This window comes from Balaenoptera physalus, assembly GCF_965194825.1.
Source record: "Balaenoptera physalus genome assembly, chromosome: 19".
NCBI lineage: Eukaryota > Metazoa > Chordata > Mammalia > Artiodactyla > Balaenopteridae > Balaenoptera > Balaenoptera physalus.
This window is the reverse complement of record NC_138900.1, coordinates 12,770,213-12,779,876: the sequence shown is the minus strand read 5'-3', so window position 1 is coordinate 12,779,876 and position 9,664 is coordinate 12,770,213. Positions and strand designations below refer to the sequence as shown.

The window sequence follows — 9,664 nt, the reverse complement described above, 5'->3', positions numbered from 1 at the left end:
TTATTGTTTGTAAATAAGAATATTAAAAAAAAACAAACAGTGAATGTACTTTGTCTGTATCTCAATTCAGACAGAACCACTGTAAAGAGATATTTTTGAGACAGTTGGGGGAAACCTGAATAAGGACTGGCTGTGAGATGATATTTAAAATTTTGCTAATTTTGTTAGATGTGATAAGGCTTTGGAGTTATATAAGGAAATGCAGCCCCCCCTTTCCTTTGATGTTCAGTGTGGTATTTAAGAATGGACATGCTGTCCATCACTTGTATTTTTTTTTAAGTATTTCCAAATAGAGGGGAAAGGTGATGACATAGCAAAATGTTGACAGTTCTTGAAGCTGAGTGATGGGCCCATGTGAGTTTATTGTCTCTCTGCTTTTGGTAGCTGTTTGGAAATTGTTCATGACCTACGTTAAAATTTTCGAAAATAAAATTAAAAAGAAGAGTTCGTTGTTGGTTAAGCACAATTTGGAAAATACAGAAAACTAGAAAGACAAAGTTACCTCTTCCCTAATCCCACATCACTACTGTAGTTAACATTTTGATGTATTTCCTTTCAGCCTTTTCTATTTTATTCAGGCTTGAAAAGTGGTGTGTGTGTGTGTGTGTGTGTGTGTGTGTGTGTGTGTGTGTTACATAACTGTGTGAGCAAATTGTTTATACAGTCCTGCTTTTTCCCTTCTTAAAACATAAGCTGTTCCCTTGTTAAAACATCTTTGCATAAACACAATCTCTAATGTTTGCATGGTGTTTACTCAACAGGGCAGTGTTGCCAGACATTGAAGCTGTTTCCAATTTCCTCCCATTATAAATAATGCCTCGATGCACATCCTTGTACGTCCCCGTGGTGGGATTGCTGGGCCAAAGGGTGCGGATCCCCTGGCAGCTCACAGTCAAAATCTCCATAGTGTTTCTGCCTGACCCGCAGCTGAAATGACCTCATACGGTTAAAGTGAGATTTCACTGCTATTTGTTATTTCCTAAAGGTTTGATTCATGACTAGAGTTCATTAGAGGGTTTTTTTTCTTCCCCCAGTTGTAGGAAACAGAAATCCATTCACTCTAGCACATGTCAAAAGGGGGTTGCGTCAGTTGGCAAGTAAAGCTAATATTCAGCTTTTTTAACCTAAAACAATAAAACAGCCAGGTATTTTACCAGCAAAATGGGTTTATTTGGGAATAGCAGAGAATTACAATTTGGGACATGGATTCTACGGTAAGGCACAAGCAAGTGGGGAGAACAAAGGAGAGGGACATTCTTTTATAGAGGAGAAGGGAGAGTTGGGAGGGGATGTTATAAAGAGTCCAGTGGAAGAAACTGGGAACTTGAAGTTTAATTGCTTTTCTTTGGCTGATTTGTAACAGCCTTTCAGTGGCTGGACCGTTGCTGGGCAAGAAGAAATTCTTCCTTCCTCCTGATGGGTAGTAAAGCAGTAACCTTCTTCCTGTTGAAAACAGAAAGGTACATCTCTTCCTGTCCTGTCTATAATTGCCTAGAGAGGCAGGGCATGACAGCTCCCCCTTCTGGCCGCCCGACTTCATTTTAAATGAGGCGTCCGTTTATTAATTTTCACATCTTGGACAAGCTATCTTGCTACGTTGATTGTTGAGATACTAAATTATTTCTGTATTGGTTGCTAAATCATGCTGCCTCAAGATCTGCACATTTTCCACACTGTGACCGCTCTAACTTCCCCTTCACCCCACTTCCCAGACCTCCCAATACAGGGGGGAAAGAAGCCTTAACATCAGGCACAGCAATGAAGTCTTCTGATCGCTCAGTGCCCACATCACTGGTTGTTAAATATTTTGATTAACCTTGGACACAAGCAACAGAAAAGCTGACTCAGATGGCTTAAACTGTAAAGGAAATTTGTAACTGGAAATTCCACACTTGGCTGGCTTCAGCTAAAGCTGACACATCTGTTGAGCAGTGTCACCAAGGACCCCATTTCTTTTCATCCCTCTGCCCCACCTTTTCCATCGGCAGTTCCCCAAGACAGCTGCCAGCAGCCTTTGGGCCAGAGGGACCCTCATATCCCCCAGGTAAAGGGGAGCACCTTTGTCTCAGATTTCCCCAACGAAGTAATAAGGCTGACTCTGATTGTCCAGCGGAGGTCACACGGCCGTGCCAGAGCCAATCACTGTGGCCTGGGGTGGACCCAAATGCCCAGACTGGCTGAGCCAAGTCACATGTTCCTCAATAGTAATGCCCTTTGCTTGAAGCCACAGCCGAGGTTCAAGTTCCGTTTTTATCCATTTCCCGATGTCCTCCCTGCCTTGCTTCCCATAAAACGGAGATAGTAATGGCATTCACTTCCTAGGGTTGCTGTGAGGATTAAATGAGTTCATTAATGCCAAGCACTTAGAATAGTGCTCATACACAGAAAGCACTTAAATATTAGCTGCTGTTATTGTCAACAGATGTCTATTCTCACCTCTCCAGGCTGCAATTCTCTGCAAGCTCCTTATTTTCTGTACTCCACCCTCTTTCTAGTTACCATTGCCAGATAACAAATCTCTCTAAAACACGGTGGCTTAAAGCAACAACAGTAAGCCTTTTATCTCTCACCATGTCTGTGGTCAGATTTTTGGGAAGGGTCCAGCTGGGCAGTTCTGCCTTGGGATCCCATATGGATGTAATTAGCTGGTGGCTGAAGCTGGGACAGTGGGGTGTCCCAGTTGAGGTACCAGCTGGGGGTGTGTGGGTAGCTCTCTCTCTCTCTCCTTGTAGTCACAGGGCTTCTCCATGTGGTCTCTCCATGTGGGCTGGTTTGGGCTTCCTCTAATCATGGTGGCCTCAGGGCAGTTAAAGTTCTTGCATGGCAGCTCTGGTCTTCAGTGTCTCTGTTTCATGAAAGAGGCAGAAACAGCCTCACCTTTTCTGATCTAGCCTTGGGGATCATGCAGCATCACTTCTGCAACATGCTACTGGTTATAAGCAACTCACAAGCCCACTCAGATCCAAAAAGAGGGCAGGCAAATCCCACTTCTCGTGAGAAAATGACAGTGAACTAGGCGAAAAACGTCCTGGTAATATTATGAAAATAATTTTAACTTTGTGCACAAAAGGTCTTGGGGACTCCCAGGGTACCCTGGACCAAACTTTGAGACCTGTTCTAAAGGCATTTATAAGGCTGGGAAGGCTAGACATTCAAACGTGCTGCAGAGTACAGGACAACGCAGCCTCAATGTCCAAAGTGCCCCTTTGAATGGATTGGTATCTCTTTGATTCAGTTATCTGGGCCCTGGAGTGGGGTCTCTTGCGTATAAACAGGGTTGGGGGGGGGGTGTGTGGTGGGGGAGGCATCTCAACTACAATGTTCAACTTGGTACTAAATGCTGGAAACTGGGAGTTCCCTGGTGGCCTACCAGTTAGAATTCTGGGCTTTCACCGTGGGGCCAGGGTTCAATCCCTGGTGGGGAAACAGAGATCCCACAAGCCACGCAGTGCAGCCAAATAAATAAATAAATAAATACTGCAAAACTCAGACATACAAAGAGACTCTGGAGCTACTGCCTGGGTTCTAATTCTCACTCCATCACTTCCTTGCTGTGCGACTCTGGGCAAGTTCCTTAACCACTCTGTGGCTCAATCAGGAAAATGGAGACAATAACAGTATCCACCTCCCAGGGTTATTATGAGTTACCTTGGCTCATAGTAAGTGTTACAAGAGTGTTTTCTCTGAGTATTACTGTACTCCAGTGACCATTCACATCCAAGAGGCCATCGATGGTAAGATGCATTGTTACTTCAAATCACCAGGAGAGAAAAAAAAAACTGCCAGTTAAACTATGACACACGAGCGTTGTAAGCTGCATTCTGATTTCAGAGGTGGTAACAAGTAGGGGAGGAAGGGGTCAATAAAATATGGTTTTATTGTGTGCACATGTGCACAGAAGAATTTAGCAGTAAGGACGTCCACCATAGCACTGTTTATAGCAGTAAATCATGCTCAAACTCCCACAACCACGGATCAATCACACTAGTTATCGCGCAGCCACAAAATGTGAAGACTTTTTCAGAGATTGTTCCAAAACCCTGCGGCTCCTCAAAAGTGAATCTCCCTCTCTCTCTTTCATTCTTTCTCATCTCCTCTCTCTATCCCATCCTCTATCTCTGTCTGTCTCTCCTCTATGGGTGCATAAAGTAAATAAAAAATAAAGCTCTTCTACAAAGAAAAATCTCTGGAGGGAATTCCCTGGCAGTCCAGCGGTTAGGACCCCGAGCTTTCACTGCCGAGGGCCCGGGTTAGATCTCTGGTTGGGGAACTAAGATCCCACAAGCCGCGTGGCACACCCCACCCCCCCGCAAAAAAAGAAAAAAAAATTTCTGGAAAAATATGCCCTGACCCAATCTAGTGCCTTCTGACCCAACTGCGTGGAGAATGAAATGTGGGCTCCAGGCTGACCGGCTCCCAATCCCAGCCTGGCCCATCTCCCACAGGCCTCTGCCATCCATCGCACAGCTGGAGCCAACCTGAACAGATGTAGCCAGAGAGGGGCCTTGTCTTCATCTACTGTCCATGTGCCCACCTGTCTTCCAACGAACACATCCCTGGTGTCTCTGGGGTCTGGACAGGGCCCAGCCCTCTCCTCAGAGTACCAGCCCCACCTTCCAACACCTTCAGGATAAACTGATTTTTGGAGGTCAGGCAGGTCTCACTGTTTAGCCTGATCCTTATATTCAGTTCTCTCTGTTGAAATACCTGGTGTGGTTTCTCTTTTCTCTTTTTTTTAAAATGTATTTTTAAATTATTTATTTATTTATTTATTTGGTTGCGCCAGGTCTTGGCTGCAGCAGGTGGGCTCCTTAGTTGCGGCATGCAAACTCTTAGTTGGGGCATGCATGTGGGATCTAGTTCCCTGGCCAGGGATCGAACCCGTGCCCCCTGCATTGGGAGTGCGGAGTCTTACCCATTGGGCCACCAGGAAAGTCCCTTCTCTTTTCTTGACAAGCCTCTGACTGACACCGAGTATGTCTTTCCCAAACTGTCAACATTCCCCTTCACACTTGTCCTCCTCCACCACCAGAGTCTTCCCCATCTCACACCAGAGCTGCACTTTCCACTGAGGAACTCAAGCCAGGAGCTTGGGCAACATGGAGGGCACCTTCCCCTCCTCACTCCACAGAGCCAACCCATCAACGAGTTGTGCTTACCTCCAAAACAGATGCTCCCCCCGCCTCCAACTTTTTATTTTGAAAATTTCTAAATGTGCACTAGAGGGACTTCCCTGGTGGTCCAGTGGTTAAGACTCCGAGCTCCCAATGCAGGGGGCCCGGGTTCGATCCCTAGTCAGGGAACTAGATCCCGCATGCCACAACTAAGATCCTGCATGCAGCAACTAAGACCCAGCACAGCCAAATTAAAAAAAAAAAAAAATGTGCACAAGAATTGCAAGAAGGACTTCCCCAGTGGTGCAGTGGTTAAGAATCCGCCTGCCAATGCAGGGGACATGGGTTCGAGCCCTGGTCCGGGAAGATCCCACATGCCGCGGAGCAACTAAGCCTGTGCACCACAACTACTGAGCCTGTGCTTTAGAGCCCGCGAGCCACAACTACTGAGCCCACGTGCCACAACTACTGAAGCCCGTGCACCTAGAGCCTGTGCTCCACAACAAGAGAAGCCACTGCAATGAGAAGCCCACGCACCGCAACGAAGACCCAATGCAGCCAAAAATAAATAAATAAATTAAAAAAAAAAAAAGAATTGCAAGAAAAGAAAGTCAGACAGAGAAAGACAAATATCACATGATATCACTTGTATGTGGAATCTAAAAAAATGATACAAATGAACTTATTTACAAAACAGAAATAGACTCACAGATACAGGAAACAAACTTATGGTTACCAAAGGGGAAAGGAGGGGGAGGGACACATTAGGAGTTTGGGATTAACAGATGCACACTACTATAGATAAAAAAACAAGGACCTGCTGCATGGCACAGGGAACTATATCCAATATAATAAAAAAAAATCCAAAAAAGAATATATTTATAAAACTGAATCACTTTGCTGTACACCTGAAACCAACACAACATTGTAAATCAACTGTACTTCAATAAAACGTTGTTTGTTGAAAAAAAAAAAACAATTGCAAGAAAAGTATAAGGGCTATCCACATATTCTTGATAGAGATTCACCAGTTTTAACAATTAGCTCTCTCTCTTTCTAGATAATAGATAAATAGATATAGATATAGATACAGATATTGATAGAAAGTGAGAGTGAGATGACTAATTGTTAAAAACTGGTGAATATATATCGATAGCTATGTATATAGATATCTATAGGTAGCGAGTTGTAAATAGAAAAAGGTCTATTTGAGAATTGCTTGCAGTCATTTTGTGACATTTCACCCTTAATATTTCAGCAGACATGTCTCAAGAGCAAGGACATTCTCCTTTACAAGCACAATACCATTATCACACCAGGAAACTTTAAGATTAATATAATACTATAGTCCATATGCAAATTACCCCAACTGACCCACTAAGGTCCTTGACTTGATATCTTGATTTTATCTCCTAATCACTCTCTCCCCTTCCCATTGCTCCTGCCCTAGACTAAGTCATCATCACCCCCCCACCCTGACTCTCACCCTTGCTGGCCACCACATAATCCATTCTCCTCGTGGCAGTCAGAGTGAACCTTTACACAATGTAAATCAGATCATGTCACCCCCCTGCTGAAAATTTCCAGTGGTTTCCCGTCCTTCTTAGACCAGAAGGCAAACTCTTGCCATGGCTTCCAACCATTAAATCACATATCTACTTGCTTATTTCTTTTTTTTAATCCTCTCATTAGAATATTAACTCCAACAAAGAGAGATTTTTTTCTTCCCCCCCCCCCCCACTGCTATATCCCTAGGGCCTAGAACAGTAGCTGGCACAGGTGTTCAATACATATTGTTGAATGAAGGAATGAGCGAGCAAATATATCTTCCCATTAGCCATCGTCCCAACCAGACTCTGAGGTCCCTGAGGGCAGGGCTTGTGTGTGTCATTGTGTATCCTCAGCACACAATACCTCATAGAAGCAAGTATTCCGAAAATGCTTGTAAAATGAAGAAAAGAATACATAATGAAGGGAAGTAATCAGTGATTGCCTGCGGCTGAGGCTGGGAATGGGAATGGGAATTGACTGCAAGTGGGCACAAGAGGTCTTTTTAGGGTGACGTTAATGTTCTAAAATTCGATTGTAAAAAATAAATTAAAAAAAAAATTGGATTGTGATGATGGCTGTACAACTCTGCAGAAACAATCACTCAGCATCGTTACATCACTTAAAACAGGTGAATTTTATGACATGTAGAATACACCTCAACAAAACTGTTAAACAAAACTAAGCAAAATACGTGTGAGGGACTAAATGAATGCTCCCTAGGAGGTGCCCTGCAGGTCGTCTGAACCTTACTCTGTGCTGCCCTGGGCGATGCTGGGGACACAGTGGTGACTAAGACAGCTCTTGTCGCTGGCTTCACAGGCCCAGTGACAGCCCAGAGGGTCAGGGCCAGAATGGATGGAGGAGACACAAGCACAGGGGTCAGGGCCAGGATAGACAGGGGAAGCACAGGGGGGACGTCGGAGATCCAGATGGGAGGAATCAGGGAGCACTTCCTAGCGGAGTGAACGCCTGAGCCAGACCCTGAAGGATGATGTTGTCCATGACTGTGACGCTAGTTTTTTTTTTTAAACACTTTTTTCTACCTTAGCATAGGTCGGGCGGGTCTCTGCTGCAGCCCACGAATCCGGCCATTCCGCGGGTTCCGAAGGACAGGGCCACACGGGGGTGCTGTTCTACTGCGCTCGGGGAGACTCTACCGTGATCCCCTTGGCCTTGCAGGAGCCCGAGGTCCGAGAGGCGCCTTGAGGGCGGGGGGTTGTTTGTCGGGGGAATGTTTCCGAAGAGACAGAGGCAACACGGGCGGCGAGTGGCCCTTCATAGGGTGGCGGAAGCAGCCCCGTGGAGCAGCAGATCGCCAGTGGGGCGGGGTCTGTCCTTGGTCCCCGGGAGGCCGCAGCGCAGCGCAGCGCGGAGCTTTCCAAAGAGCTCCGGAAAGGGGCGGGGCGCTAAGCGCAGTCTGGCGTGGAAGGTTCCAAAATAGTCCTCGCCGCCCGGGGTGGTTCCTGGAGAGGAGGCGCCTGGGGGGCGGAGCTTTCCAAAGCGAACCAGGAAGGGGGCGCTGCAGCCGCCTGAGCTGGACGTCGCTCTAAGCAAGCCCTCTATGGGGGGTGGGGGTGGGGTGGGGGAGGAGTGCATCACGTGGTGTTAGGTGGGACGAGGGCACTGGGTTGGGCTGGTGCGTTGACTCCACGTCCCCGGGTCTATTCTGAGAGAGCCGAAGCTTGGGGGAAGTGAGAGTGGGAGGTTAATCCCAGATCCATGGTCTCTGTGGAGAGGGAAGCGCCGTGAAGAGCGAGAGTTTCCATCGGGTGTGGGAGGGAAGATGGGGAAACTGGCTAAGAGGAGTCCGTGGGGGGTCCTCGGGAGATAAGGGATCCGTGGAGCTCCGCGGGCCCAAAACATCTGCTTCTACGGGGATTGGGGTGTGTGTGGGGGGGAGGGGGGGTGGGCACGGAGGGGTGTCTGAGAAAGACTGCTCTGGGCACAGCGAAGAATGGTTTTGTGTAAAGATCAGCCTCTGGCATGGAAGACGGTCTTGACTCTGTCCCTGATGTTCTGTGTGCTGCGTCGCCTGTTTTTCCATCAGTCCAGTAGTTCGAATCATCTCCAAGTCCTAGGCCTTTTCTGCCCCTCTCACTCGCCAGCGGTTTGTAGCGGTGAATTGCTGAGATTGCCTCTTCTCTGGCCTTGTGCCTGGACACCAGAGTGACCGAGGCAGCCCCAGACCCACCCCTCACACACAGTCCAGTGGGGGGCCAGATAGTGACAGCCCAGAATGGGTCAGGCCTGCGCTGGGGGAAACAGAGAGGAGTTAGGGCCAGGATGCGGGAAGCACAGGGCCCTGTAGGATCCAAGCGGAGCGGAGGGCTCCTGACTCAGCCTGATGGGTCGTAGCGCTTTGAAAGGATTGGATGGGGGCGGGGCCTTGGAAGAGGCTCCACTTCTAAGAAGGGGAGATATTTGAGCTGAGGCCTGAAGAATGAGTAGCATCCTATGAAGTGTTAAAAGAGAGGTGACACAGATCTATATGTGGCTCATCTGTATGAAATGGCATCCAGGACATTCTATTATTGGGGGAAAATTAAGCAAACTGCAATACAAAAAAAAAAGGAATGAGTAGCATTCCTCTGGGAGAAGGTGCAGTGTCAGGAATGGGTGTTTCAGGCAGAGGAAATGACATCTGCAAAGGCTTGGATTAAGAAAGAGTGGCTCTTTTCAAGCAGAGTCCTTTGCTTGCTCCCTTGGGACCCCCTTGGTGCCCTGGCGAGCCATCTGTCACAGGTCCCCTAGTCCAGGATCCAGCCGGTTGGTGGGCTGTAATGTAAACCCTTGAGGGCAGACCCTAGGCTTGTTCCCTCACAGCCTGGTGGTTCAGTGACTGGCCTTGAGGTCGACCAGAAGCTCGGCTTGAATCCCAGCTCCCCCACTAATCAGATGTGTGACCTTGGGTAAGCGACTCAACTTCCTGATCTATCAAATGGGGATATAATGTTGGGTTTCACGAAACCAATCTCATCATTTTAGAGAGCTATAAAGAA

At 47.2% G+C, this 9,664-nt stretch overlaps 1 long non-coding RNA gene across 2 annotated transcripts; it reads right to left on the bottom strand.

Moving 5' to 3' along the window:
• Positions 1 to 1,148: 1,148 nt before the first annotated feature.
• LOC309648666 lies at positions 1,149 to 9,565 on the bottom strand. 2 transcript variants are annotated; one of them, XR_014256745.1, is made up of 4 exons: positions 7,709 to 9,565; positions 3,649 to 3,750; positions 2,571 to 2,845; positions 1,149 to 1,443 (listed from the first exon to the last, which is right to left on the bottom strand). It is a non-coding gene; the product is annotated as an uncharacterized lncRNA (long non-coding RNA). The 2 variants fall into 2 exon arrangements; XR_014256746.1 differs by lacking the exon at positions 3,649 to 3,750 and having other exon boundaries at positions 7,709 to 9,560.
• Between the last annotated feature and the right edge of the window lie 99 nt (positions 9,566 to 9,664).